The sequence below is a fragment of the Pocillopora damicornis genome, chromosome 1 (genome assembly GCF_964200805.1).
Source record: "Pocillopora damicornis chromosome 1, jaPocDami1.2, whole genome shotgun sequence".
NCBI lineage: Eukaryota > Metazoa > Cnidaria > Anthozoa > Scleractinia > Pocilloporidae > Pocillopora > Pocillopora damicornis.
Window position 1 is genome coordinate 38,363,062 of NC_142670.1, and position 27,735 is coordinate 38,390,796.

At 37.9% G+C, this 27,735-nt stretch overlaps 2 pseudogenes across 2 annotated transcripts; one reads left to right on the plus strand and one right to left on the minus strand.

Annotated features, from left to right (window-relative positions):
* Positions 1-643: 643 nt before the first annotated feature.
* Positions 644-4,838, minus strand: LOC149053724 (protein argonaute-2-like; annotated as a pseudogene). Its single transcript, XR_016180050.1, has 6 exons — positions 4,611-4,838; positions 3,981-4,250; positions 3,385-3,510; positions 2,496-3,261; positions 1,526-1,719; positions 644-1,317 (listed from the first exon to the last, which is right to left on the minus strand). The product of XR_016180050.1 is annotated as a protein argonaute-2-like (transcript).
* A 3,021-nt stretch (positions 4,839-7,859) lies between these two features.
* Positions 7,860-24,636, plus strand: LOC149053725 (protein argonaute-2-like; annotated as a pseudogene). Its single transcript, XR_016180051.1, has 21 exons — positions 7,860-7,962; positions 9,044-9,330; positions 10,184-10,267; positions 10,821-11,012; positions 13,152-13,205; positions 13,994-14,256; positions 14,736-14,873; positions 15,507-15,685; positions 16,274-16,459; positions 16,850-16,972; positions 17,658-17,685; positions 18,174-18,376; positions 18,797-18,884; positions 19,110-19,269; positions 19,700-19,790; positions 20,031-20,099; positions 20,217-20,342; positions 20,618-20,752; positions 21,368-21,469; positions 22,052-22,251; positions 22,791-24,636. The product of XR_016180051.1 is annotated as a protein argonaute-2-like (transcript).
* The last annotated feature ends 3,099 nt before the right edge of the window (positions 24,637-27,735 follow it).

Here is a 27,735-nt window from a genome sequence, read left to right on the forward strand (position 1 = left end):
GAGGGAACCAGCGACTGGTTTTGCTGTTATTCCCTACATTCAGGGTGTTACGGAACCCATCAAGAGAATTTTGAATGGCCACAACGTTAAAGTTGCTCAAAAACCTTTTCAGACTTTGGGGCATATTTTTGCCAAACCTAAGGATCCTGTCACCAAAGAACAACGAACCGACGCTATTTATTCTATTCCCTGCAATGACTGTGATAACGAGTATATCGGACAGACCAAACGTCAGTTTGGTACACGTTTGAAAGAGCATCAAAAAGCGGTCTGCTTTAGCAAAAAAGAAAATTCAGCTTTATCGGAGCACACATGCCTAATCAACCATACAATTGGGTGGGATAAGTCTAAAATTATCACCACTAATCGGTATTACCACTAGCGCCTTTATCTAGAAGCCTGACATATCAACTCCGCCCACGCTCCTTTAAATCGTGATGATGGCGGCTTACTTCCCGACGCCTATTTACACCTCGTCAGAAAAAAGGGCAGCTAATTAGAGAGCGTATAAAAGGACCTCTTGTTGCAGCGTTAGATCACCTCTGATGAAGTCACTAGACAGGAGTGTCGAAACGTTGGGTCTATGAATTGTAACTTTTCCGTTACATTCATTAAATCTTAAAAACCAGAGTAGCATCAAACTATGTCAAACAACCATTTTAATACAGTTAGTCTTTTCTATCACAACGTGTAACATTTGTGAGGAGGTAGTGTCTCTTCCATTTACATTTTTCTTATACAAACTGTTTTGATAATAATAACAATTGAACTGAATCTAGTTTACTTCATTTTTTCAATAAAATTTTGCTCAAATCAAGCGTGATACCTCTAAGCAGCCCAACCCTTTTTTTATTTTTAACAAAATAAGGAGAACACGAGCAGTTATTTAAATAACGTCTTCCTAGCAAAAATCGCCTTTTTTGCTGATTCTGGTTGGACCATTTAATTCCCAGATCCAAGCGGCAATTCTCTCTTCTGACGGACATACAATTCCCTCTGATTGAGACTGGTTAATATGGTGTTATATCAGAAAACACTCCGGCTAATAAGCATGTCTAATCTCCTAAACTGTTTGTAAGACAACATATATGAATCGTAAGGAGAAGTGAAACTTTGATCATTCCTGGGAGTCAGTATTAATTCATAACAATTATAACACAACAAAACAGTTTCCATCTTTCGTTGTTTTCGTCATTGCCAATACGTTAAATTGCGCATGTGCACATCATATTCCCGCTGAATAGCTAAGTAAAGTACATGGCTCCTTTCATCTTAGCGTTGACTTCGATGGCTTTTGCAGACTTCTCCAGGTCGATGCTAAAACAAGAAGATTCTACTTTTAATAAAACTTTACAAATAAACTGGCTCGGAAGAGGAATCATGTTAAGTAAGGACGAGCGGTGCTAAAAAGTTACAAACGTTTTTTACGCAACTGAAAGTCCAAAGTAAGACAGAGAGACAAAGTAATAACTTGAACACAAATTTCAATAAAAATACGAGGGCCATCAAGTCTGTGAACACTAACCTTCCATTTCCGGTTACGTGGTGTCTGGCTCTGAAAGCCACCAAGTAAGCATAATAGGCGGGGGCTGGCATAGAAACACTGCGTGTGCACCGTGCATACACGTGACATAACTGGTATGTGAGCTGCTGAAGGCCGTCTGCTGTGAATGAGTTATCGTCATATAACACGTGATAGTGTGTAGGTCGGCTTGTTCCCTATAAGCCGGGGTAAAATCAGAGTAAACTTGATCGAGAAAAAAAGAAATAAATGACTGTTTTAACAAAGGGAACTACGTCCGTGCATGCCTTTAAACGTCCTCAAAAAAAACAAATAATCTAAAATCGATACGAACTCAACCTGATCACAAAATTGGTGTTTCACTAACTTCAAAATAAAAACTAAGTAATAGCTTGAATCAACTAAATTATGATTTTGTCTGACTTAGGTTACTGGGTAGGTTGTTGTTCCAGAAAGTTTACACAGCTGTCCTAAAGCCATGTTCTAAAATTTTTAGTTCGTGGAAGAGAAATATATGTAAACAATTTTTCCTCTTTTTTTCGATAAGGTCACAGAAGGAATAATAATGCCATCCATATGGATAAAAATTTTTCCGTTAGAGACTTTGGAACGAGATTATTCGGAAACCTGAATGCCTTCGAGACTTTTTGAATTTGACAACCCGTATGCAAATCATCCTATACTAGTCCACCACTTAAGCAAACCTCTCGTGATTCATGTCAGAGTTGTACTTATATTTATGAAATGTGTGGAGAGGATGGTGCTCTTTCACACGTTCAAAGATGAATAGAAAACTAGAAACAAAGAGACAAAAAAAGTGCCGTAGCTATTTGAGCAGTTGGTGGGTAATTGTAGATAGCACAGCTACATTGTAACCAAGGAAAGGTAAGGGTTTGATTGACAAAGAATAATCAAGCTCCCAATCACCATTCTCAGAGTAAAAACTCGACATGTCATGTTAAAGCTGATGTACCTGGATTCCATAATGACTGCACAAATAAAAGTCGAATTCATACGGATGTGTGATACCGCTGTCCACTGTTGTACCAGGAGGAACATTCCTTGCTTTGCCAACTTCATCTCGTTGGTTTTCACAGAACAATCTCGTATGATGGCGCTTCTGAACCACAACAAAAGTGATTCTCGGGCGAAAATGTTTTTCAAGCATAATACAGGCCTGTTGCACAGCCCGCACCTCATGAACAAGAACTTGGTCAAACTGACCCTCGCTGACTCCGTCCCGGTAGAAGATGATCTTGCTAGGCTTAAGCTTCCGATTGGCTTTGTAAAACTCAATTAAAAGCTCTTTCACCATAACCGCCAAGTCATTAATCATTTCCTGCGCACCTTTACCATTCTTGTGGTTCGTGCTCGCACTCGTGCACAGTACTTAGTGGCATTAGCGTCCATACTTGCAGCAATGGAAGGAATTCCATTTTCATTCAGGGAGGGGTGGGTGAGGTCGGTGCCAAAGATAATAACAGGTTCTCGAAAAACAGGCGACTTTTCACCCGGATCTATAACATGATTAATTCCACCAAGTTTGGAGTTTCTGTAACTTTAATTTTCAAACGCGATGTTGGCGCAAACCTGGGGGTTGGTACGGTGTACGTGTTTTGACTGAACACATTGCGTTGGAATTCCAATGACGTTGTCCCTGAAACGTTTTATCTCTGGATAGATTTGTTTGTCTCTCTTGGGAAGAATAGCCATGATCAGTTGCAGGCCTAGATTTTCCACTATTCAGCTTAGTGTAAACCCTCCACAATTCACAAACCACCACAATGAACAGACCTGTACACAAATATTTATAATAATAATGGTTAGAGAACAGAGAACATAGCAACTCACCGTGTATGGCTAATTCTCAAGCTTCCGTCTGTCAGGTTCAAATCTGCTGTCTTCAAGATTATGGGGTTTTACATCTAACATTTCACACAAGAAATCAGGAACAACAGTTTGCTCCTTGTAAAATCCTTTTGCAGAGACTAAAGGTACAGAAACTTACTGAGAATATTATGTAAACATTGGACAGTTCTTTAACCATTTGACAACTAACAGTGACTAGCATCTAATCTCTCTTTGAAGTATCACCCCCCTCCCCTGAATGACAAACATTAAGGTCACAGAAATAAAGGAAATGATCACCAACTAAAAAAGCTCTTGACTGTTTACCAAATTCTCTTTGTCAGCTCGGCAGGAAATGTTTAGAAAACAGTATGGAGAAGATACATACTGATGATAGGGTGTAAAGGGTTAATGGGTTCATGATCAGGAACACTGGGAAGCTCAATTTCAAAAGGAAACAGTAGCTCATTTTCATTTTTCTCTTGAAAATGAATTTTTTGAGACTTGAACATTACTGAGTAGACAACATTTCATATATTCCTCAAATTTTTTCAAAGCAATGGTAAGAACATAAAAATTATATGAGATTTTACAAACTGCAGCAACTCACCATCAATGTTTACCAGCATGGCCTTCCACTCAGAATGCTGAATACTTGAATAAAAACTAATTTAACCTCACACCCTTCGCCCAAGGGTCTTCCTTGACCATCAAATGCAAAGAATGATCTTCCAACAGGGGTGAAATATATTGATGGCATCTGTTGCACCACAATGTCCAATGCCTGTACTGCACTCTGAGGTATTTTGCCATTTTGTTCAACACTCAAAAAGTTGTTAAGTTCCTGAAGACTGAAGTGCTCGGCAAACTGAATTTTGACCTTGTGGGTAAAATAAGAATAAACATTAAAATATTTTTATCCATTAGTATGAGTACATCTACAATTACAAATGGTGCATTTTCAGTAGTGATCCTTCCAGTGCAAATGCAACAAAAACTGTCTCAATTGTATCTTTATAAAGATCTGCAGACAGCATGACATCTTAAGTAACAGTTAAAAATTGCAGACTACCCTGTACTTAAAGTTTATTTCTAAACTGATTGTTTATCATCTATTCAATGCAAAAGAGTGATTGCATTCAAAATGTGACCATCACCAAGGTGTTATAATTATTATCATTATTATTTAATTATTGTACACTATGTCTTGTATGTGACGTATATCAAAGCAAATGCTAACCTTGAAAACCCTGTCTCTTCCTCCATCTTCACCTGGGAGTTTAACATCAAGCTCAGCCTGTAAGTCACACAAAAAAAGGAAAAACAATTCCTTAACACCAACAGGAGATTTGAGGATTAAAATGTTGAAAGCAGTCTGGTGTTGGCTGAAATATATTTGATGACTAAGTGACGTACCATAAACATGCTGGTATAAACATGAATATTTTCCCATTTTTTTTTTATCCATGGCCACCCTTGTTTGAAGATAGATTTAGTTGTTAACAATTACCAATTGCTTAATTAACAATTAAGCATTTCTAATAAAGTCATGTATTTATACTTCTCTTATACAATGTTTACTCATGTGTTGCAGTCCAAATTTTTTTTTTCAAATGAAGATAATCTGGTTTTATCAACTGAGTTGATAATGTGAATCGGCCAGTGAAACAAGTTTCTAAAGCTGAACTTTTTAGCACTGGCCTTTTATCACCTCTTGTTCAATCTCCTTTGCAAAGGATAACCCATCAATGAGGGGGTGACTAAATCACATTACAAAACGCTTTTGATGGGAAACTCACAGGAACAGGTAGCTTTATCCTGCTGTACAATGCCAAGACAAATTGAAAGAGTTCATTTCATGAGGCCTTCTAGTCTGTAGGCTTAAAGGAGGCTCCATAGAATTTTTGCTTAATGTTGAACATTTTTGCTTTTCTAGCTCATTAAAAGCCATCAAAAGGTGAGGAGCAAGGTTAGGAATATAGTTTACTGTAGTAAATAGAGAGAAAATTATTTTTGTCACAAAGCTAAGGCTCCATGAAGGGAGATGTTCGCCAGCAATAATTTGGCTTTGCCTTTGATTTTTTTCAATTTCCTATTAATAGTGAAATCTCCCAAAAATTTCACAATTTGTGAAAATTGTCCTGCTGATCAATTAAAAGCCAAAAAAATAGGGGTTACCAACATAGTTTTCTTGCTTTTTGCTATTTTGTGTTTTCTTCCTCCATCTCAAATTTGTTCATAAGGATTTTTTTATTAACAGGCACTAGCAAGGACACAAATATGTTTAATGGCCAAGCAAATCTTGAAATTTTACCAAAGGAAAAGAAATAAATCTTACTCCAAAGATCCCTATTTTCTTTGTCACAAAACAATACATAATGGAATAGAATTTTGCTAAGTTCAGTATCTGAGCATGCAAAGACTTTCCAAACACTACAATTGTAAAGTTTGCTACAAAAGGACATGAGTCAGTGGTGGCAACTGTCAAGATAGTTTATATCCTCAACAGCATCCTCAACAGACATCAACTAACTTTTGTTTACCAACCATTCAACCGACAAGACAAGTTTATTAGAGAAAAAGATTCTACAGAGGGTTATGACATCACCCAGTGCATTATGAGCATCAAAGCTTTCTGGAAAGAGGTGCTTGTATAACAAGCTTTGGTTCGCCTTCGGATACTGACCTCTACCGTTTTCCAAGGTGGAGTGTTTGCTCTTGATGAGAACATCATGAGCATTTATGAACTAAATGTTATTCTTATTCATTAAATGACATGTAAATGAGTGGCAGGGTATTCTGCAGTTTCTCCCAGTCAAATTTGTTTCTGTGTCAAATAAAACAAAATTGTTGAATTTATGATCGTCGAACTTTTCCTCTCTGATAGATGGTCGCTGTGTGAATTTTGGTATTACATTTGAATATCTTTCTTGTTCTGCCTTTTAAAGTGAACAGAACAAAATTCAGTATTTGACAATTTTATGTTGACTTCTCCCGATGTCTCGGACAAATTCAAGTTTAGTCCAACGTTACTTTCATACGTTCTTCCCCCTTTGGCCTCTTTCCTAGCTGCGTCTGAAATTTTTTGTTTGTTTAATTACGATCTTCGTTGTTTTAATTCTTCAATTGACTATCTATATTTGTGCATGTGACTTTTCCCATCCATGCTGTCGTCGAGTTCTTAACAAATTCTTCACGACTTAAGTCCCCGGCTTAATGTTGAAGCATTCTAGTGTTCTTGGGATGTATTTGTAACATAGATTTTTCTGTGAGACACAACAGGACACTCGAAAATCTTCACTCTGGACTCGAGATTGCCATGTCTTTTGTTTCGAACGTATGATCTTCTGATAGTCGTCATGAAGCAGTTTCTTTGGTGAAGTTTTCAGAAAAGTTTCGACACAGGCGGACCAAGCTCACGTCTCGAGAAAAAGCAAACGGTTAACTCGTGAAAGCGTCATGCGTTGTCTGACTCGATGTTACGTTATGAGAGAAGCCGTTGAGAATTTAGACAAGTTATAAGGAATGGTATCGAGAACGAAATAAGGTCGATTTACAACGACAAATATTTCGAAATATGAACATTCTACACGTAAAATCAATAGAACTTACCAACATCTTGTGTGTCCGTTGTAGTTTCTGGCGATCTCTGCTGTTTCAAGCTCTTTTTGCCATCACCGTTAACGTTATTCCTGTTATAAAACGAAGAGAAGGCTTCACACTCCGATTTCGACCGTTGTTAACGCGGAGGTGGTTTGCGCCCCTAAAATCCTCCCGATCAGCATTTTTCTCAGTCATAGTTTACGATCTAAGATCATTGGACCCTGGGACATGCCTCAATACCAAACTCTAAGCGCATTTCGCTGAAAACGTGCGTTTTCTACCTGCAATTCGCTACTCTTTAGCCATAATCTTGATGACCAAACTGGACATGGCTGCCGAAGACTTGGGAGTTACTACATCACGGGCGACGAGCGGGGATAGAAAAAACGACCCAAATATGAGCGGTCAGCGGTGAAACAGCTTTTATACTTCATATAGAGACAAATAATTTGTTGTTCCAGAGACAATCGTGTTGTAAAGCCGAAATGTTAACAGTTTACTTCACAGTTTAAGCAATTTTCCAAAAGTGTTGATTGAACTCATATCTTTTACTGCTTTAGTAAACAATGGAGGCTTCGGAGAGGGAGTCAGGGGCATTTGGAAAGGCACCAAGAATAATTATATATATGGTTTGTAGCTAGCTGCGTGACGTGCGTGACGAAAAAAAAGTATCATGATTTCCGGTTGTCAAAAATGTCAATCAAATTTGGCAGGAACTTGGTTTTCGCACTGTAGTTAGCTTTTCCTGGAAGATTTTGCCATGGATGAAGACCAATAGCCAACAATGTTAAGAGATTTAGAGATCGACTTTTTGAAAGAACATCTCAATGGCTTTTCTGTTGAAGGCAATTATTGTTTTGGATATTTCGAGGGAAACAGAGCAGAGATGGATGATCTGTTAGTTTCATTTCAGGCATTGAACTCCACGTGTTATGTACTTACAGAAAGCCATTCAAAAGAGAAAAACCACAACAGATTTTCTCAAATAGGTATATAATCTCTCAGTGTTTTAAAGTGCGCAGATCCCGGTTTCCTTTCCTGACTCTCCTAATTCAGGGATAATTTAATTGAGAAGAATCGCCGTCTTTCAGAGTTTATGGTAAATTTCTTCAAAGGTAGTCTTACGCGATTTGCGAGAAGCTGCGTCTGAACTACCTATTTATATTTCATTTTAGTTTCTTTGTGTTTGTTGTTATTGCTGTTGTTATTTTTTTTTATTCATTTATCTCTACCTAAAAGGTCTATTTGGTTTAAAAACCGCGAACAGTGGCTTTGGCGCTTTAATGCCTCCGTTGGTTAATAGAGCATTAAAAGTATTGTTCCAGTTAAAGCTTGAGGAAAATTGCTTAACTTTTTAAGTAGCGAGTAACTTGGTAACATTTCGGCTTTACAACACGATTGTTTTCTGCAACTACAAAACGTACATTTAATTCTTCTTGGTACCTTTCGGATGCCACCGATACCTTCATTGTTTATTAAAGCAGTAAAAGATATATGTACAATCAACACTTTTGAATTGCTTAACATTTTATTTAGCGAAGTAAACTGTTTACACTTCGGCTTTACAACACGATTGTTTCCTGATACTACAAATGATCTGTCTATATATGAAGTATGAAAATTGTTTCACCGCTGACCACTCGTATTTGGGTCGTTTTTTCTATCCCCGCTCGTCGCCCGTGATGTAGTAACTCCCCGAAGACTTGGGTATGAGGTTAATTTTCTCTCTACCATGAGTGGCACGGTAGATTAATGTACAGTACTTATTCCATCCCCACAGCGACACCTCGCCTTAATCTATTGTCCCGATCAACCAACCAGACAGCGAGGTGCAAATAAAACAGATAAACAACAGTTTTAAATAAAACTTTTTGCGGGGTTTGCTTTGAGCAGATGAGCCTGGAGGCCAGAGGCAAATATTCAAGATATTCCTCTGGAGAAACTTATGTGAGATCAGAAATGGCATCGAATAACCCTGGTTTCTTTAGTTTTATTTTGTGAAATCGGCAGCAATATTTTGTGTGTATTTTTGGATTTTTTTCTTGTTGTAACTTACGTTTACGTTTACAGCTAATCTTATCGGTGGAGATTTTGCTCCACCAAAAAGACTTAACTTTGGAACAGTGGGAAAAACGATCGCTCTCAGGACAAATTTTTTTCAACTTCGCCTTCCCAAAGGAGACATACATCATTACGATCTTAGTATATCTCCCGATAAGTATCCAAGGCGCGTGAACCGAAATGTTGTCGAGACGATGGTAAACACATATCACAAAGTTTTTGGAGGACAAAGGCCTGTTTTCGATGGAAGAAAAAAACCGTACAGCGGTAAAGCTTTGCCAATCGGACGAAAACCAGTAAGTGTGAACTGTAGAAACCTGCAACTATTTTGCTATGCATCTTGGTGATCTTAAGATCTAAATATATTTTGATTTCAACCATCTTTCCTTTGTCTTCTTGCATTGTCCAGGGAAACTGCTCTTTGATCCCTCTCCTTTCCTTTTTGACGGAACTTATTTTTCTAGGTTAAAATTCCTTGTACGATGTCGTGACTTTAAATTTAAACTTGTATAATTTTGCGACATTTAAGTGAATGCGTTCGACGAACTTGACTTCTGTCCCCTCACTAATTAAATTAGTAGTGACTACTAATTTAATTGTAGGTCCAGAGTATCGAGGTAACATTCGCGCAAAACATTTTTGTCCTAAACTCATAAAAATTAAATTGACCACGTGCACTTCTCTCCTGAAGCATGTTTGAAGTTATAGTATTGGAGTTTAGAGCACAAAACATGTTTATAATTTACTGACACATGTCGCAAAGAAAGAAAATGCTGATCAATACAAAATGTATTAAGAGTTTGTTTAACTGACAGATAAAAGGTCACTTTTTCGGAATACCGTCTTAATGCCTCAGGTAACACACTGAAACAGGCACAAGGTGCTTCTGAACGCCTCTTTGTGCCTTTTTTCGCCGGGAAAACTGTCTTGAGACATTCGCCGTAGACGCTTCGATTTTGATCATGTGACCCTATACGTCACACGTGTGTACATTTAGCCAAGTAGATATGGCGGATAGTAGTTCGACTGAAAACAGTTCGATTTCGGGGTCTGAGTATTCGGATTTTGAGGTCTCGATGGAAGGTGAACATATTGAAAGGGTTTATGAACCTGTCGGTGAAATCAGACCCTCGCGATTTCAACCCTCAGGACGAACCTGAAATAGAGTGCGATATTCAAAAGAGGATCATTGATCCGTGCAACGCGGCCGCCTCAATCAAGAAAGCGAGAATGGTGAGTGCATTTACACTTGTAAATAAAGTATCTGAAAATTAATCGCTTGTTGAATATAGGAGCGATCAAGTAAAGATAACCAAATGTGCAGACTCTTGAATACCATGGGAGCGAAGTGTTTTTATGTTACACGCACGCACCTTCCGAAGCTAAGCATGACGTCATGTTCACTGACTGAAAATGTAAACATAAACGCTTGTGGAGGTGAATTGGATGGACTATACACGTTTCCACTTCAACGAACGATTAAAGATTTCTCGGCGTTTACTTTAAAACACGATGCAGCAAAAAATAGCATCGGCGCATGTAGAATTGACCATCCTCTTAATATTAGCTTATTGTTTACTTGTGGTCTTTACATCTTGTTTATAGCCTAAAGTTTGAGTTATCTCTCACGTTTGTGACAGTTACAGAGCTGATTACTGTTCCTTTTGGTGAAACCAATCATATACGTTGTGCTCTGTATTTCTTCTATTCAACATCGTGAATAAATTACTACTTTACAGATTTTGTCATAACAAGGTGTCAGTGTGGAAACTGCCAATCAGTGTAGAGTGAGAAAGAAGACATCTTTTGCCAAGAAGTAAATGTGGCCATAAATAAAAATTTGGAGGATGTTACAGCGGAACAGTTGCAGGTAGAAGCCAGATGTATTGTCCAGCATCCAGGGTTTGAGGAAACTGATAAAGGCGGACTCTGTCTGCATTTGTTTTGTTACAAAACATCACTACACAGTGCTTCCCAGGTTTTTGTTTTCTTTGTTTTACATCCTGTTGTTCTCCATCCACATTGTAAATGTCAACATGGCTAAGAAGGGTGCAGTTTCTGATAACTTGAACGTGAACATATATATATATTTAAGTTCAGGTATTAATTTTGAGAAACATTGCATGCTTGTTATTTCTGTAGCATGAGTTTGTTGCTGACTCGGTTCCTTTTTTTTTTTTTAACAAAGCACTGCATTTTAAACCGTGGGAGCCAGGCAGTCCCATGGTTTTCCCTCTCAGGCGGTCGGCTTGTTTTATTTACAGTGAATGAGCGTGAGTAATTTATTGTTCACTTAGCTGACAGTGGCACATTTTTGAAATCAGCAACCTTTCAAACAGGATTGATTTCATTATGTTTCTGGTCGCAAATGAGAAACAACGCTTGAGAGCGATGCTTATAACAAGGCGTTTCTTGTAACATCCGTTTACTGCATGTTTCTTTTATTGTTCACTTCCACTGGAAGTTAATTAAACTTAAGCACACAAATGTGCTTTATATATGCTGCTCAATGTTAGTTGTAATCATTCCTGGAGAACTCTCAGCTAGAGACAAACTGGGTCAAAAGAAATAAGCAAAAAAGTTACAACAGTAAGAAATCTTCCTTTGTGCCGCTCACTAGTCTCCATTAAAAAAAATAAAAAAGGATGAATCTTTTTATTTCCGGAATGTGGAAGAAGAATTTCATTCAAAAAACCAGATGAAGACCTCCCATAATATGACAACACTTTGCGTTTAGTCAAGCTCACTCCAGAACCAATGGGCCTGAGGTCACAGTGATATACACCGGACAAAATTTTGAGTCAAATACTTTTTGGCATGGACTACATAATATTTCTTTAAGTATAGGACCTGATAATGGTTAGGAGGAAAAAATTGTGGGAATATATTTTTTTTACAGCTGTTTTGAAAGGTGTGCAAATTACCTGTGGCTCAGTGAATACAGACATGCGATCCATTGCATTTGGGTAATTCAACCTTCCTTATGTTATTTCTCTCTTTGTATTTCATAGTCTCTAAAAGGTGACCTATATCAGAATGGAACAAATGTTATTTTTTTCCTGCTAGTAAATTTTGGTAGCAGCTGGACAGAGCGAGGGCGAAGTTGTTACTTTCAGGTTATATCACATCATTTGACCTGGATGGAAATGTTTTAAAAATGGCCATTGGTTAAGGATCAAAAAATATTTATAGGAATTTGGTTGTGCACAATATATTCAAACATGTTTATTTGCTCATTTAGATGTCTTAAATCTGAAAGGAATGTACTGGGACAGAAAAAAGAAGGGGGAGAATTTTGGTGTCAGTTACCCTTAAGTAAAACATAGCAGTTTCTTCAAACTATATTTTGTAGGACTTGCAGCTGGAAACAAAAATGCTCACCTTAACTTTTTATAAAGTCATCTACTGCTCCTGCAAATGTGTACAGTACATGTTTGATGGAGATACTTTGGAGTATTAGTGAGAGTGGCAAAGCATTAGCAAATTATTTTCAAAAGTGATCCAGTCTCAATAGTGCTCTGTGTGCTAAAAAAACTAACCACTTCATTGGTTAACATAGATAGAGATTCTCTTTTATGTGAAAATTTTAGTTTTGCACTAAAACTTGAAAAATTGTTGTATACATAACAACGTGAAATATCATTATCAAACTTATTTCCAGTAACCAATTATTATTTTCTGGTTTTAATTCTTTAAATAAGAAAACTCTAAGGAAAATAAACTGTAGGCCCTGTCTCCATCTCTGTCTCAGTGCCACCTGTAACTTATCTTTGCTGGTTAGCATGGAACATTTTAATAACTGTATTGAGTGAAGTGGTTTTTCAAAAAAGAACCCCTACGCTTATCGCAAACAGGGAACCTAGCCTCTGTTGTGGTGGTCTGGCCTTTATTCAGAAGTTAGGGGGCAGCTTCAAAGATTTCCTTGAAAAATTATTAATGGCTTGATGTAGTCTGGCTAAAGTCCTCAGAAAAGCATTGTAAAGCTGAATAAGCTGATGGATGTGGTGCTATAGAAATCCTTCCATAGTATTATTATTTTTATTACTAACATGATGAATTTAGAGAGCATTAATTGCTCTGTGTCAATTATTTTGATTTAAGATACTGTAAATTTCAGATCGATTTTGAAGTAACACTTCCAACTGAGAACAGTAAAGACAAGGTATTTAAAGTAAGTAAAGAGTCTGGTCTTGCAATTCAAATGAGAGCAAGTTCAAAATTTTTCTCTGCAACAACTCCTTTTAACTTGCTTTACATCATAATTACAACTTTACCATACTATTACAAATTGCATTTTTTAATTACCACCATTTCTCCCACCAAGCGTTATCATTATTTATTTTTCAAAGAATTAGTTACATAGTTATTGGGAAATAACAGATTCTTTTACAGGTTATACGGGCATTCAGCACCCAACTCTCTGGTACTCCTCTTTTAGTGCAGGTTTCTGCTACCTTGGGGTGAAATGTTTGGTTTAACTCTTTTTCTCCCAGAAGTGACCAAAAAGTTGTTTCTTTTTAAAAAATCAGTAAACCATTACATTGTCAAGCCAACAGGTAGTGAGAATAAGGAAAAATACTAACCCAGGGAGATTGTTCTCAAGTAAGATTGTTTACAGAGTTCTCAGAGGTACATGTAACAGTGAGTTTATAGGTTTAAAAAGCTAGCACTGTAGGTTAATACTCCAACATAGACCAAGCAGTTACAATGTTTAAAAGCCACAAATAACCTACAACCGCAAATGCACATATTATTATTATTAGATCATTAGTAAAGCACTCATTGGCCTGATTAGTTCATGTGCATGCCTGCATACTTCCAACTGTATTTTGTCACAGCACATTTGCTGTATAAACAATTATAATTTTGAGGTTTTGATAGTGGAGGATTTAAAGCTGTAACAAAAGAACAGCTTCCTTCTATCCTACTGAGCTACAGTATGGTTTGATTTTGATTTAGGTGACTGTTAAATGGGAAGCACAAGTCAGGTTATTTTCACTGGAGCAAGCATTAGAAGGAAAACACAATCAAATCCCTTTTGAGACCATCCAGGCTCTTGATGTGGTGTTAAGACATTTGCCATCCATGAAGTATATACCTGTTGGAAGATCTTTCTTCTCACCTCCAGAATTACCATCCCCCGGAGAGTGGATGTGAAGTTTGGTTTGGCTTTCATTAGAGTGTCCGACCATCACAGTGGAAGATGATGCTGAACATTGATGGTTAGTGTAAAAATGACTACTTTATATTACTATAGAATTGTTTAAGTGTGTCATATACATACTGCTGATGTAGGACTGTATCTTGAAATCAAGGGAGAATTATACAAGGAAATTATACAGACAAATTTAGGACATGAAAATCATGTGTCTATAACACATGCTGTGTTCTCTACAATTCTTAGGGTGATGGCTCAGGAGAATTATTTTGTTTAACAATCAAGAGCTTCTTTAGTTGGTTATCATTTCTTTTATTCTTTGGACCTTAGTGTGCGATTCAGGGGTGATATTGTAAGGAGAAATTAGATGCTGGTCACTTTAAGGAGTCAAAGGGTTGAAGGGCAACATAAGCAGTAGCCTCCATTAACAGTAGAGTATAAATGTACCCAAAGATTAGCTGAAGTTTTTGTTTATCAAGATAGATAGTTAACTAAAACTCTGACGATGTTACTGAGAAATTTTTTCTTTTGACTGGATCATAGTTTCAGCCACAGCATTCTATAAATGCCAGCCAGTTGTAGAGTTCATGTGTGAAGTTCTTCGCAGACAAGAACAGGATCTTCAAAAGACAAAACCATTGTCTGATGCAGAAAGACTGAAATTCACCCGAGAGATAAAAGGTATGCAGCCACTTATTGCATGCATACGAGTGGGTGATAGATATGTGTAGATTGGGAAAAATAATTGAAGAAGAGTTTCACTGTGCAATCATGCTCTTTTTTTTGTTTTATTAATATTATTGAAAGTAATTTGGAAAAATATAGCTTATCTGCATGGTTGACATTGACAGATATTTAGCAGATTTTGTTGTAATTGTTGTTTTTACTGTTATTATGCTACAATGAAGAAAATGCTTTTTTAAATGTGCTTAATATGATTACATTATAGGTTCCAAATTTAAAGGTAAATGTACTGGTAGCTCAACTAGGTTTTTTTTTATTAGTTTATCCAGTATATTCTAATCACAATCCCTAAGTATTATCTCTTGATAATACTGGAATGCCAACCTGTCCGGACAATTTTTTTAAAATGTCTTGACACGTTTTAATTCATCATGTTATTTCTTGGATGTTTCAAATTGGTTAACTTTATACTTGTTTGATTGCTATTGCACATGTGGGACAGAGGTTTCCATTTTTTTTACCACATTTTGACGTCATCTGTGATCTATTACTTAAACAGACGCACGGCAACTTGGAATCTATTTGTTAAATATATATATATATATATATATATTGATTTTTCATTACCAGGTCTGAAGGTAGAGATTACACACTGTGGATCAATGAAGAGAAAATATCGTGTCATCAATGTTACGAAATTATCGGCACAGACTTTGAAGTTCCCTCTAAAACAATTGGAAACAGGTCAACCCTGTGAGATCACAGTGGCCAGATATTTTCAGGAAAAACACAAGAGAAGGCTTCAGTGAGTAAAGCAGTAATTTTTCACTTATTTTACTTCAGTAGATTCCATTATTGTGACTCATAGCTTGTTATGGTGTAATATTCGACTATTATTTCATTTTCTAGTGTTTTAACGTCCAGTTTTCGAAATACTTCCTACGTCGTCGTTTGAGAATTGCATCCGTGTGCGAAAACGGAAACAGGCGAAACGAAACAATTAAAGTGCTATTTATCACCAACGCTAAGAATTCGAATGGCATTAAATTTTCGTTCAGGGCGTTTACCGCAAGCATTTGCCCTGTTCTACAATATAATACCGTGGCACATGTTGCGCGTTCCGTTGTCCTCATATGGTTAAGTGACGTGACGGCGTAATTATATCAGTTCTTATTGCATGAATAAACATACATTCTCTAGTTGGAGAGAGGCACTGTACGACTTAAGTGTCTCTCCAAATAACACATCATTATTACCCAGCTAGGTCTCAACCCAGACTTTTTGATAAATATTCTAGCGTACCAAACTTTGTGTCACTTATCGTCCCATCTGTAAAGGTACGTGTACGTTCCTTTATTTAATCCTCGTTTTATTTCTTTGTTCGTGTGTTCGTGTAGAATTACCCTCATCTGCCTTGCCTTCAAGTCGGGCAAGAACAGAAACACACCTACCTTCCCATCGAAGTGTGTAACCTTGTGGCAGGTCAGCGCTGCATCAAGAAGTTGACTGATAAACAAACGTCTATGATGATAAGAACAACAGCAAAGAGTGCTCCGCAGAGAGAACAAGAGATCTTAAATCTGGTGAGGAATACCACGGATTGACATTCATATCTGATTAGTGAATTTTTCTGATTTTTTCAGAATAGCCTTTTCCCCAATGCGAGTCATGTGATGTTGTTAATCAATATGTACGTATGCTCGTTGTGCAAAGTAGATGACAGAATTATATGGAGCGTAATAAAATATTACAGGAGAAGGCGGAAGCACTTCACCTTCCTTCTGAAAATTTAACGCTTTCGGAATTGCGTTCTGCATGCTTTGTTTACACTGAAAAACGCTGTTGCAGGCCATACTGAAAGAAAACAAGTATATTGACCCCAGCTTTCTAGGTTTGTATTCCAGCATTTCTATTCAGTGAAGCTTCTTGTAGACAATGACATGTTTTTAATTTCCGCTCACGTACGACTTTAGGTCAGGAAAGCTGACTTCAACAATGACCAATATGTTAACGATTTTGGAATCTCAATTAACGACAAAATGGTGGACCTTCAAGGGCGGGTACTTCAGGCTCCAAAGCTTCAGTACGGTGGGAAGGTAATTGTATTCACGTGATTCTTTTTTTTTGGAGTTAAATCCGGTTTGGAGATGTTGAAATGTTTTTAAAAAGCTTTCGCCCTCGAGTAAAGAAAATAACCAAATGGGTGAAAGTGAACTGCGGATAAAGACGTGAATGAAAGTGATCCTCGCAGTAATGTGCACTACTTAGGCAGTAATGAAAATAAGGCCTGAAAAAAATTCAGGCCTGTACGGGATTTGAACCCATGAACCCTGCGATACCGGTGCAGCGCTCTACCAACTGAGCTAACAAGCCTACTGGGAGCTGGTCATGATGTTGGTTCTTAATAAACCCGTGAAGTGATGAATAAACGGTTAAGAATATATGAAAGTCATATATTTGAACTGCGGATAAAGACGTGAATGAAAGTGATCCTCGCAGTAATGTGCACTATTTAGGCAGCTCCCAGTTGGCTTGTTAGCTCAGTTGGTATCGCAGAGGTCATGGGTTCAAATCCCGTACAGGCCTGAATTTTTTTCAGGCCTTATTTTCACTACTGCGTAAGTAGTGCACATAACTGCGAAGATCACTTTCATTCACGTCAATATTTGTTGTTGCGTAGTATTTTTCAAGCGTCCTTTATAGAACTTTCATTGCCAAACCTCTGAGTGCATATCACTTTTTTTTGTTATTATGTCTAATTCAATATTAATTTTTTCTTAGGACAAACTGAAAATTTCCCCGAAACAAGGTATAGTGAACAGTTTTGTGAAAAATCACTAAATGATAGTAAAAATGACGAAACAATTCAAATGCTATACCCAGTGAAGTGAGGTATATTCAGAAGAATTTTTAGTTCATTCTCCAGTCACCAACTACGTCCGTTGCCATTAAATCATGAAACAGGATTGTTTAACCCTCTTGATGTAGGAAGTGAGCGCTTTACTTCGACACAAGGACGATTTTACACAGAACAATGACAGCAGAGGCGCTAGAAAGAAACAAAACAGTTATTCGCGACTCGATTTTTACATGATGGCGAAAATAATCTCGGCCAGAGTTTTGTGTTACCTTCCGTAGCCAAAGACTGAGATGAATGACACAGAACGAAGCCGTGATAATTCTCATTGTCATGAAGAAAATTACTCCAGTCGCTGGTTATAAAACTATCTTCGTCTCCATATATTTTTATGCTGTTTTTGCACCGTCCAACTTTCATTTTCATGCTTTGCTTTCCAGGAGCATGGGATATGAGGGGGAAGCAGCTATTTCACGGCATTGAGATAAAAGTCTGGGCCATCGCTTGCTTTGTCGACCCACGGGAAGTCAACGACAGAGTATTGAAGAGCTTTGCCCATCAGCTGATGAAGATTAGTGGCGAGACTGGGATGCCAATCAAATCTGAACCATGCTTCTGTAAATACGCTAAAAGAGCGGAGGATGTGAGTAGCTCAACTTCAAAATTCTCCTTAACGTCGTGATAGGTTTACTTACGTTTGACTTATGTAGTTAAGTTAAAAAATCATTTATTGAGCAGTTCTCTGTGTATCGTTTCAAAAGTAAATTTCATTACTCTCAGGTAAAAACACACTCGAGGTGTTCCAATTGTCTTCATCTGTCTTCGAAACCGAGGAGACCTCTAGGAAAGGAAACTATTTTCAAATGCAAACTACCAGGAGTGAAAATTTCCCATCTCCTACATGCAAAACAACTGGGAAAGACATTTGCATAGAAACTTGTATAGATAAATACGACCCTCATTCTTCGTTTTACAAAACTATATTCTAGTTTTCGCCTTGCGTGAATTATGAGTGAAGTGCAAGAGATGGAAGAGATTTGCCGTTTTGTTTTTTTCTTGTCAGGTTGAGCCCATGTTTAAACATTTGAAATCTACCTTTGCCAATCTTCAGCTCATTATTCTTGTGTTGCCTGGGAAAACGCCCGTATATGGTGAGTTAAAGAAAAAAAGGAAGGAGAGGCGACAAATTCACAGTGCGTGTATCTTTCAATACTGTCTGAATGACCGGCTGACAGACTGACTGGCTTACTGACTGTCTGACTAACTGATAGACTGACTGACTCACTGACTCACTGATTGACGCACTGAATGTTTGGACTTTGATCCTTTATAGATTGTAGATTCTCAATATTGTATTGTTCACATTTCTCTTATAGCTGAAGTCAAACGAGTCGGTGATACAATGCTGGGAATCGCTACTCAGTGTGTGCAAGCTAAGAACGTCACCAAGTTCCAAGCTCAAACACTGTCAAATCTGTGCCTAAAGATAAATGCCAAGCTCGGAGGAATAAACAATATTTTGGCCCCAGATGTTCGGTAAGATCGATGTACTTAGTGGTACTTACAGGGGCAGGGAAGGGGGGAGGGATGGGGATATGCCAGGCTTGGAACGGGTGCGAGAAGTTTGGGTTGTTGAGAGAAATCTGCGAGAAAACGATTTTTTCGCACGTCTGTTATTCTTTACTTGTTCATGTATGCATATGCTCGGCAAATTACGTCCAGTTATCTTGGAATTTTTCTACTCTTTTGTCGTGTCACGATTAGATTCACCAGATCCCTCAGACGGCTCTGTAATATTCTTATATTTCCTCACTCGTTGGATGTCAATTTTCTATAGTCCCACGTTTATACTTTGTTGATGACGACTGATCCCCCACTCCGTTCCCCCTGAAAATCCTCGTACCCTCCCTTTCCCTTGGGTGATAAATTACGAGTGGTTCTTAAAAATTTGAATCCATGTTTACAGACTTCCTGTGTTTCGTGAACCTGTGATATTTCTTGGAGCTGATGTAACTCACCCTGCAGCTGGGGATGAAAAACGACCATCAATTGCTGCTGTAAGTTGAGCGTTGTTTTATTCGGTATCTCTCCTGTTCTGTTTGTTTCGTAGTTTTTGTTGTTCTTGTTATTTTTACGTGTCCTTTTTTCCCTCCAATATTGTCACAGTGAAGCCCGTGGAATTTGTTGCAAGAACTTTCCCCTTTTGTACAAATGCACTCAGCGATATGAATTTACTTTGACTTGAAAACAAATTGATTATAAATGGAAAACCTAAAGATAGCGTTTTGTGTTTGTAGGTTGTCGGCAGTATGGATGCTCATCCCAGCCGGTACTGTGCTTCAGTTCGAGTTCAGACACATCGACAGGTACGATAGTCGCGCGAGAATGCAGTCGAAGTCGCACTCCATGAGCTTTTGAAGAAAACATTTTGTTATTCCTACTCTCACGTGATCTTAGACTCCGCTCAATTATTTATTTTACAGGAAATCATTGCCGAATTAGCGGCCATGGTCCGCGAGCTATTGATTCAGTTTTATCGTTCGACGAGACACAAGCCAGTCAGGATCATTTTCTACCGTGATGGAGTCAGTGAAGGCCAGTTTAGACAGGTGAGGTAGTGATAGTTGTTACAGGGGTTCATGGGTGAATATTATTTGCTACCTATTCCTGCCGAATATTTTTCCGTTTTACGTTGTTTAAACTGAGGAGTATTGCTGCTCCTTTTTTATTCTAGATAAGATAGTAATACTTTGAAACTTGTGTCTTTGCCAAAAACATTGCATACAATAACACATGCAGGAAGACCAGTCAGTGTTCAATAGTGTACGAAGTTCTTCGCGAACTTTTAGAACTAAAATTGTTATGACCCTAAATTTGTCACTAGGTGTTGTGTCACGAACTAAAAGCCATCCGTGAGGCTTGCATCAAGCTGGAAGTTGGCTACCAGCCGGGCATCACTTTCATTGTTGTGCAGAAAAGACATCACACCAGATTTTTCTGTCAGGATAAAGAGGACATGGTATGGCTTATGAAACTGGCTCGCCATGTTTTACCTCTTCTTCTTCGATATATTTTTGTAAATTCTAGACGAAAATGTCTCGAGAGCGTATTTATCTTCTTAGGTACAAAAATATAATTTTGGGGAGGAAAGTAGTGGAAAACACAACGTTTTCCTGGAGGTTTAGTTAGAGCACTAGCCCCAGTTTCCCCCGCCCGCAGGCCTTGACTCATCAATGTGCTGTAAACAAACCACTCGCGTGGCTATGCGCGCGGGAATGCGCAGAGTTTTATTTCTCTTAACTCAAGAGAAAGGGAGGAAAGTGTTTCTTAATCCCTTTCAGCCTAATACCAGTCTTCATATTCTCCGTTCTGTTCTCTTTACATTTCCTAAGGTAATGACAAGGGGAATTTTTCCAAAAGTTAAGAGCTTCTTCATCTAATGATCAATTCCCTTATTCTCTTCAGGGATGAAATTGTAAGGAGAAATTAGATGCTTGTCATTCTTTGGGGTCAGAGTGTTGAAAGGGAAAAAATGGATCATCAATGCTTCCCTACTCCTATTGCTGAATTTGGCGGATTCCGCTTCATTTAGGTTTTCACACATTTAATATTTGTTTGTTGTGGTTGGTTTTAGTGTGGAAATAGTCAAAACGTGCCCCCCGGAACCACAGTTGATGTTGGTATAACTCACCCCACTGAGTTTGACTTCTACCTCTGCAGTCATGCTGGAATTCAGGTAAGGCTTTGTCACTCTATAATTCTCAGGGCTTAGTAACATAAAAACTCTCCCCAGATTTTTTGTTAAACATAAAGCAAACAGTTGGTGAGAATACTTACACTTTGTATCAGTTGGTCCTGATGTGAACTTGATGGAACACTAGATTCTCTTGGCAAATTTACAATGGAGTTTGAATCGGCTAGTAGGGAGAATTAACAATCACATCTTGGGAATTTACTACGTACCTAGATTCCTCGCGGAAATCGAGGATTTATTGGTGTCTGGGAGGACCGAATTATTTAAAAAAGGGATCAGAAGAAGAATTTAAATTCCGATCGTTCTTCGAGAGTTTTCTGACCTCTCCTCCCTTTTGCGGGGGGATTTCTAAGCTCCTTAGCACGCCCAATTCATGCCATTTGTATTTCGTGGCCTTTCTTATCAAAAGCAAAAGTATAGATACAACACCGGGTTACACAGCTGCCCAACTTAATGCTGCTTTCCGTAGCGTGAAGCGATCCGTAGTATCACCGTCCCCTGGCTTGTTTGGTTGTGTTTAGAACAAAGACAAGACGCTAATGAACCCGCCCATTCCTCTTGCAGGGCACCAGCCGACCTTCGCATTATCACGTCCTGTGGGACGACAATAATTTCAAAGCAGACGAGATCCAGGCCCTCACATATCAGTTGTGTCATACTTACGTCAGGTGCACACGAGCAGTATCCATACCAGCCCCCGCGTATTATGCGCATTTGGTGGCATTCAGAGCGCGATTTCATTTGATAGAAAGAGAACGGGAAAGGTGAGATATTGTGCACGGTAGACGAGGAGTGTCCCCAGTCATGAAAGATGGTTAAATTCCACATAACCTAATAAACTTTACTGGCCAAGGCATAAATATGACTGATGATTGGAAATTTGGGAATTTTTTTTAGCCATAAAAGTGAGATCAGAAAATATTATCACATTCCCGGGCAGGGAAATTGAACCTGGTGGAATTTGACTCATTGACTTCCGGATAAGAGCTGCAGAAGCTTTGCGAGCAAAAAGTTTTAGTTCCTGGAGAGACCCATGAAATCTGAAATCGTAGGGCAGGGGATACAGGGGGAGTTATGTACGGTTTAGGGGATAGGCGTAGGAGGGGGGACGAGGCCCAAGGGACGGGTAAATTAAGGGCTTGATTGTTGAAGGATGATTGAGGTCCTTTTGGTAGAGGGGGTTTGAAATGCAAGGGGTAAAGGACTCCAAGCTTAGCTAGCTGGAGGAAGGTGAGTTTAAATTCTAATTCTTTCTGTTACACCTGATATTAGTGAAACTATTTTTGCAATTCTTTCCATTCAGCCCTGAGAATGGTTCGTCTTGCAGCGGTGGTCATGGAGAGGACAGAAGCCCGCAGATTTTGGCAAAAGCTGTCCAAGTTCACCCTGAGATGTTAAAAGGAATGTACTTCGCTTGAAGACACTTTGTAAAGAGTAACATAATTAGTTACCGACTAATGTAATACTTATAAGAAAACACAGGATATTTATCTTTTGTCTTACAAAAGTCAACCACTTCTTAAGAGATACTTTCAGCACGAGGAGATAAAATTCGTATCCCCAAGCGGCCATGTAATGTTCTGTTTATTTTATAGATGCTGATGAAATTCCTACATAATTTCAAAAGAACCGGCCGCGTGCCTGAACGGGAAACTCTCTTGTAATTGGCTAATCATGTTAGTAACCATGGCGACATCAATATCCTCGCACGTGAAAAATAAAAATAGTATCTTCACTGCGCGCGATGAAGATATGATTTTTTTAGTAAAAGGAAAAATCCTGGTATTTCATCAGTGTCTATGTAATAAACACCTTTATCACGCAGCGCCATCTTGGATTGCGTGGCGCACCGAATCGAGGCTGGACGGGCATAAGATATAGGCGTGTGTTACGTTACAGTATTTTTAGTTAAGTTTACAAGCAAGCATGGCCCACGATCTTAAACGAAATCCAAAAAAACACACGAAATATCGCCGTCGATTTAACAAAATAAGACCGAAGAAACCTCGATGCCATTTCCGATCTCACATAAGTTTCTCCTGTTATGCTACACTGTGGCCGTCAAAACTGTTCAGAAAACGTCACTAATGTAACTTTTTCATGACGAAGATCGCTGATCGAGTTCGTAAGCGTTCAAAAAACAGAAAACAGTGCCTTAGATTCGATTTACTCTATGCCCACTCTGATTGCGCTGCATCGTGGTAGCGTTATTTTCAATATGGAGATGAAAATGGTAGAAATCGGCAGATTTTGACCGAATATTCCGTAAAAGCTGATCGCACATTCGAAACTAGAAACCATACACTTTTATGCAGCGACTAAAGACAGGAATGGCTCCGACCTGTAATTGGACGATAAAAATACTAACTGTTAATAGATTATGTCTTAACTACTTGCTCGTGAGTATTGTTTGTAAATCGTTTGATAAAATCTGAAATAAAGTAGATCTCAAGGATTAAATGACAGAGTCAGGAAACTAAAAAATAACATATTAAACTAAAAAATGATTCAAACTCTTTTGGTTTTCGAGAAAAAAATTGCTTTAAGGCCTTTGTAAAGCCTAGTATTGATGTCATTTGTCGTATAGTGATAGGTAAACTGTTTCATAGTTGACATGTGGTAACATTGAGAGTTTTACCGCCATCTAATTTACGTTTAAACTTTGGGCAAACTAAGTTATAGTTTGCATATCTAGTGTTGCGAGAGTGAAGATCACTAATACGTGTTAAAAGGCGAGTAATATACGCAGGCATTTCTCCTCGTAGTCTCTAAAATGCAATTAGATATATGGAAATTGTAGCCTCCTCGTATAAAGGTAACCAACTTAAATCATCAAATAATCTGACAGAAGAGGCCTTAGAATTAGCATCCATAATAAATCTAGCTGCATGACTTTCTTGTCTCAGTTTTCATCGGCGCTGATCAAAAATTCAAGACATAAAAAAGTGCAAACCCAAGCTATTCTTAAATTTTTTTCTCTGACTTCAATTCGCAGAATATTTTTTAATCATGGTAAACACGAGATTGACAACAAATAACACTGAGTAATACAGTAGGTAAGCCTTGTGATATTTCATTTTGATAAACTTCAACATGAAGCAAGTTTAATTTATTGATGAATTGATTCACAATAAAATTAACAGCATCACATTCGTAGACTTTTCATATAGGGTTAAAGAAATGTATCAAAGAAAAGCCCTTACGTCGTTTAAAACCTTGCTCAATATAGTGAACTGAACCCCGAATTCTTGGATCGCTTACTAACGATCGTGTTTCCTTTCGGAAATCCAGAATAAATGTAGCGGTAACTTTTCACAAATACGTGGAATGAAACAAAGAAATGGACCTGGTTATCCTGGAAATGAGTTCTGAAATTATTTCAAACAGCATTATCTCGTTTATAAATGCATCATTTACGCAAATCGCAGCGAAATTACGTCCTGAACTTGTTGGGGAGAACAGCAACCTTAACACCGGAAGTCGAAGTTGAGTCGTGTCCAGACTATTCACGCGCTTTCGCGTTCTGAAATGACGTTCCCATCCTCTTGCTAAATCACTCTATTAGCAAAAACGAAAATCCTCAAGGAGAAAACGAAGTGGACAGTTCGAGTTTTGAAGATTTTCACACTCAGATTGCAAGCTTATTTACGGTATTAAAAAATCAAACACAGCTAACACTCGTGTAGTATATTTAGTTTCGTGTTCAAAAACAAAGCAGAACAAAACAGCAATGATGAAAAATATAAAGGGGTAAGTTTCTAAAGAAACTGTGGTGCTGCGTCGATGGGAGAGTATAGCAGGTAATTAATTTAGTGTAAACAACTGGGTTGAAAACGTAAATTAGCCACCGTAAAGGGTAAAAAAGCTGACGAAGGGCTAACGCTCGAAACGTCAGCTTTTTTACCCTTTACGGTGGCTAATTTACGTTTTCAACCCAGTTGTTTACACTAAATTACCTGATGAAAAATATAGCCAGACTGGCATAACAGTGGAAATTCATACTAATCATGACGGTGTCAGAGCGACCGCGATCTTGCTGAGGTCCTACGCGGCTAGCTCATCATGGCTTTATTATGAAACGAACAGAGAAGCCTTGACTGTGCTCTGTTCTCCTGTAAAGCACTTAGGAAGCGGCTAAGTGGAGAGAAATACTCAAATACGTTTCGTGTTTTTCCCTACTCTTCTTTCGTGCTCTAACCGTTTCCTGTGTGCTTTACAACAGAACAGAACACAACCAAGGCTTCTCTATTTGTTAACTGGAATTTTCATTATAAGGTTCCAGGATGCTAAAGTTAGGAATGATATAAGCGGTGACATAAAGCTTCTCTCTCTCAAATATTTTAATCCGAAGTTTAAGTCAATTCTTATTGTTAAACATCAATTGTAGATATGCCAAGATTATATTTTTTGTGGCTTTCCGATGTTAAATACTGACATAGTTAGCTTTCATTTGTTGTCTTTCCTGTGGTCACACAACTTTTTAAAAATATACTCACCTGTAGAAGGTCATCCACTAAAAAAGTAACTTAGTAGTTAGGCATATTAAAAGTATATTTTTGTAGAGGTAAATGAATCGTACGTCATATATTAGTCAGAATTTTATTAGCTCAATCAGTTCATGAAAATGAAAGTAGCTGTAAGAAAATGTACAAAAACAAAATCAAACGAATTAAAAGAAGTGTGCAAAGCGTATCGGTCATGAATGTTATTTGTATCGTGGTTCAACTTTAGTCTCATCCAAGAAACATTGAATTTAATGAGACTTTCAACTGAACGTGCTGCAAGTGACGAGCGTAGGTGATGTCCAGAGCAGAGCCTTTTCATCTTTGGACTTTTGTGGTTTCTTATCTTGCGGCATAGTGGTAAGAGTGTTTTTTGTGCGTGGTAACCACTCACCTTTCACCTATGTGCCTTAACACAAACTACAGTTCATGTACAATGCAATATACCTAATACTGTCATTCGCTATGATGTTTTCAATGTCTTATTAAAGGATGAATTTTTGAGAACAAGTTCGATTTTAATGCGTCTGAAAATACATGTTCATTGATTTTTCCACCTAAAATCTGTTTAGACTTGTTCAAGTCACGTAGCCAGATTGTAATGGTTTTCTCTCTGTCATTACTAAATGCTAAGCATATTTTTGTTGATCTTTATTGTAGAGTTTTAGCCCTTTTACCAGGACTGCTGACCAATTCATTTTTCCCCTCCCCCTATGATATCAATACAAAGGCAAGCTCATTGGTGACGAGAATAAAGAAAAGGGATGTTGTCTGATCAACTACCCAATTCTCAGTGTTAACATATCTATGTCAATCAGCAAAGAAAATCACTGTTTGAGAAATGTAGGGAGGAAATGGGTAAGATAAACAGAAGATTCCTCTAATATTTGTGGTTCTGAAGCAACTCTAGTAAGAGATATTTTTAGTCGCCGGAGTGCATGTTTAAATAAACTCGTTTAATTTGACCTTTTCTTCCGCTCAGACTGGCGGACGAGCTAAAGAGGTGCTATGTAAACATGCCACCCATCTCGTGTTGCTCAGTCATTTTAATATTTGAACTGCGCATTTTCAACGAGATGAACTATTTTAAGGAATGACATCCTTAGTTCGCGACTTGCAGATACATTTTTAAAGCTTACCTGTTTGGGTCATTGCAATCAAAGGGATTTTATGGTCGAAAAAATATCAACTTTTTCATGAATCATCCCAGCTCTTCTGGACTTTTCCTAAAGTTAAATACTTATATACAAATTTATTGATCTGACAGTAAAAGGCGCTTGTTTCCCTTTTAAAAGATTGAGTATTGAGAGTAATCACGTTTTGCGATAAATTATCTCAAAGGTCACTTTAATGAAAAGGCTTTACACAATAAAAGCGCAACAATTTCATGGGAATTTATATTTGTGTTCCTTGAACGACAAAATAAATACTGTTTTAACCTCGATTTGACTTTATCCTTGAAATTTTTTATATTTTTCCTGAGGAGATTTAAAAAAATTTCTTGTCATTATCCCGATTACAATATTGTTTCAAACCTTATCAGTAGTCCAAGAGTGTATTAATACCTGGAGAGAATTTAACTTGAATAATTACATGCTTGAATGTTCAGATTATTTACTGAAGTAGTGATACCTCTCAAAGTATTACTGGTACTTCAGTAAATTGACTGCCTTAGCTGTTAATAAGGCCGTGAGCCAAGCGTTTCTGACTTCTGCAGACGAAAATCTCAACATTCTAATACTCCCA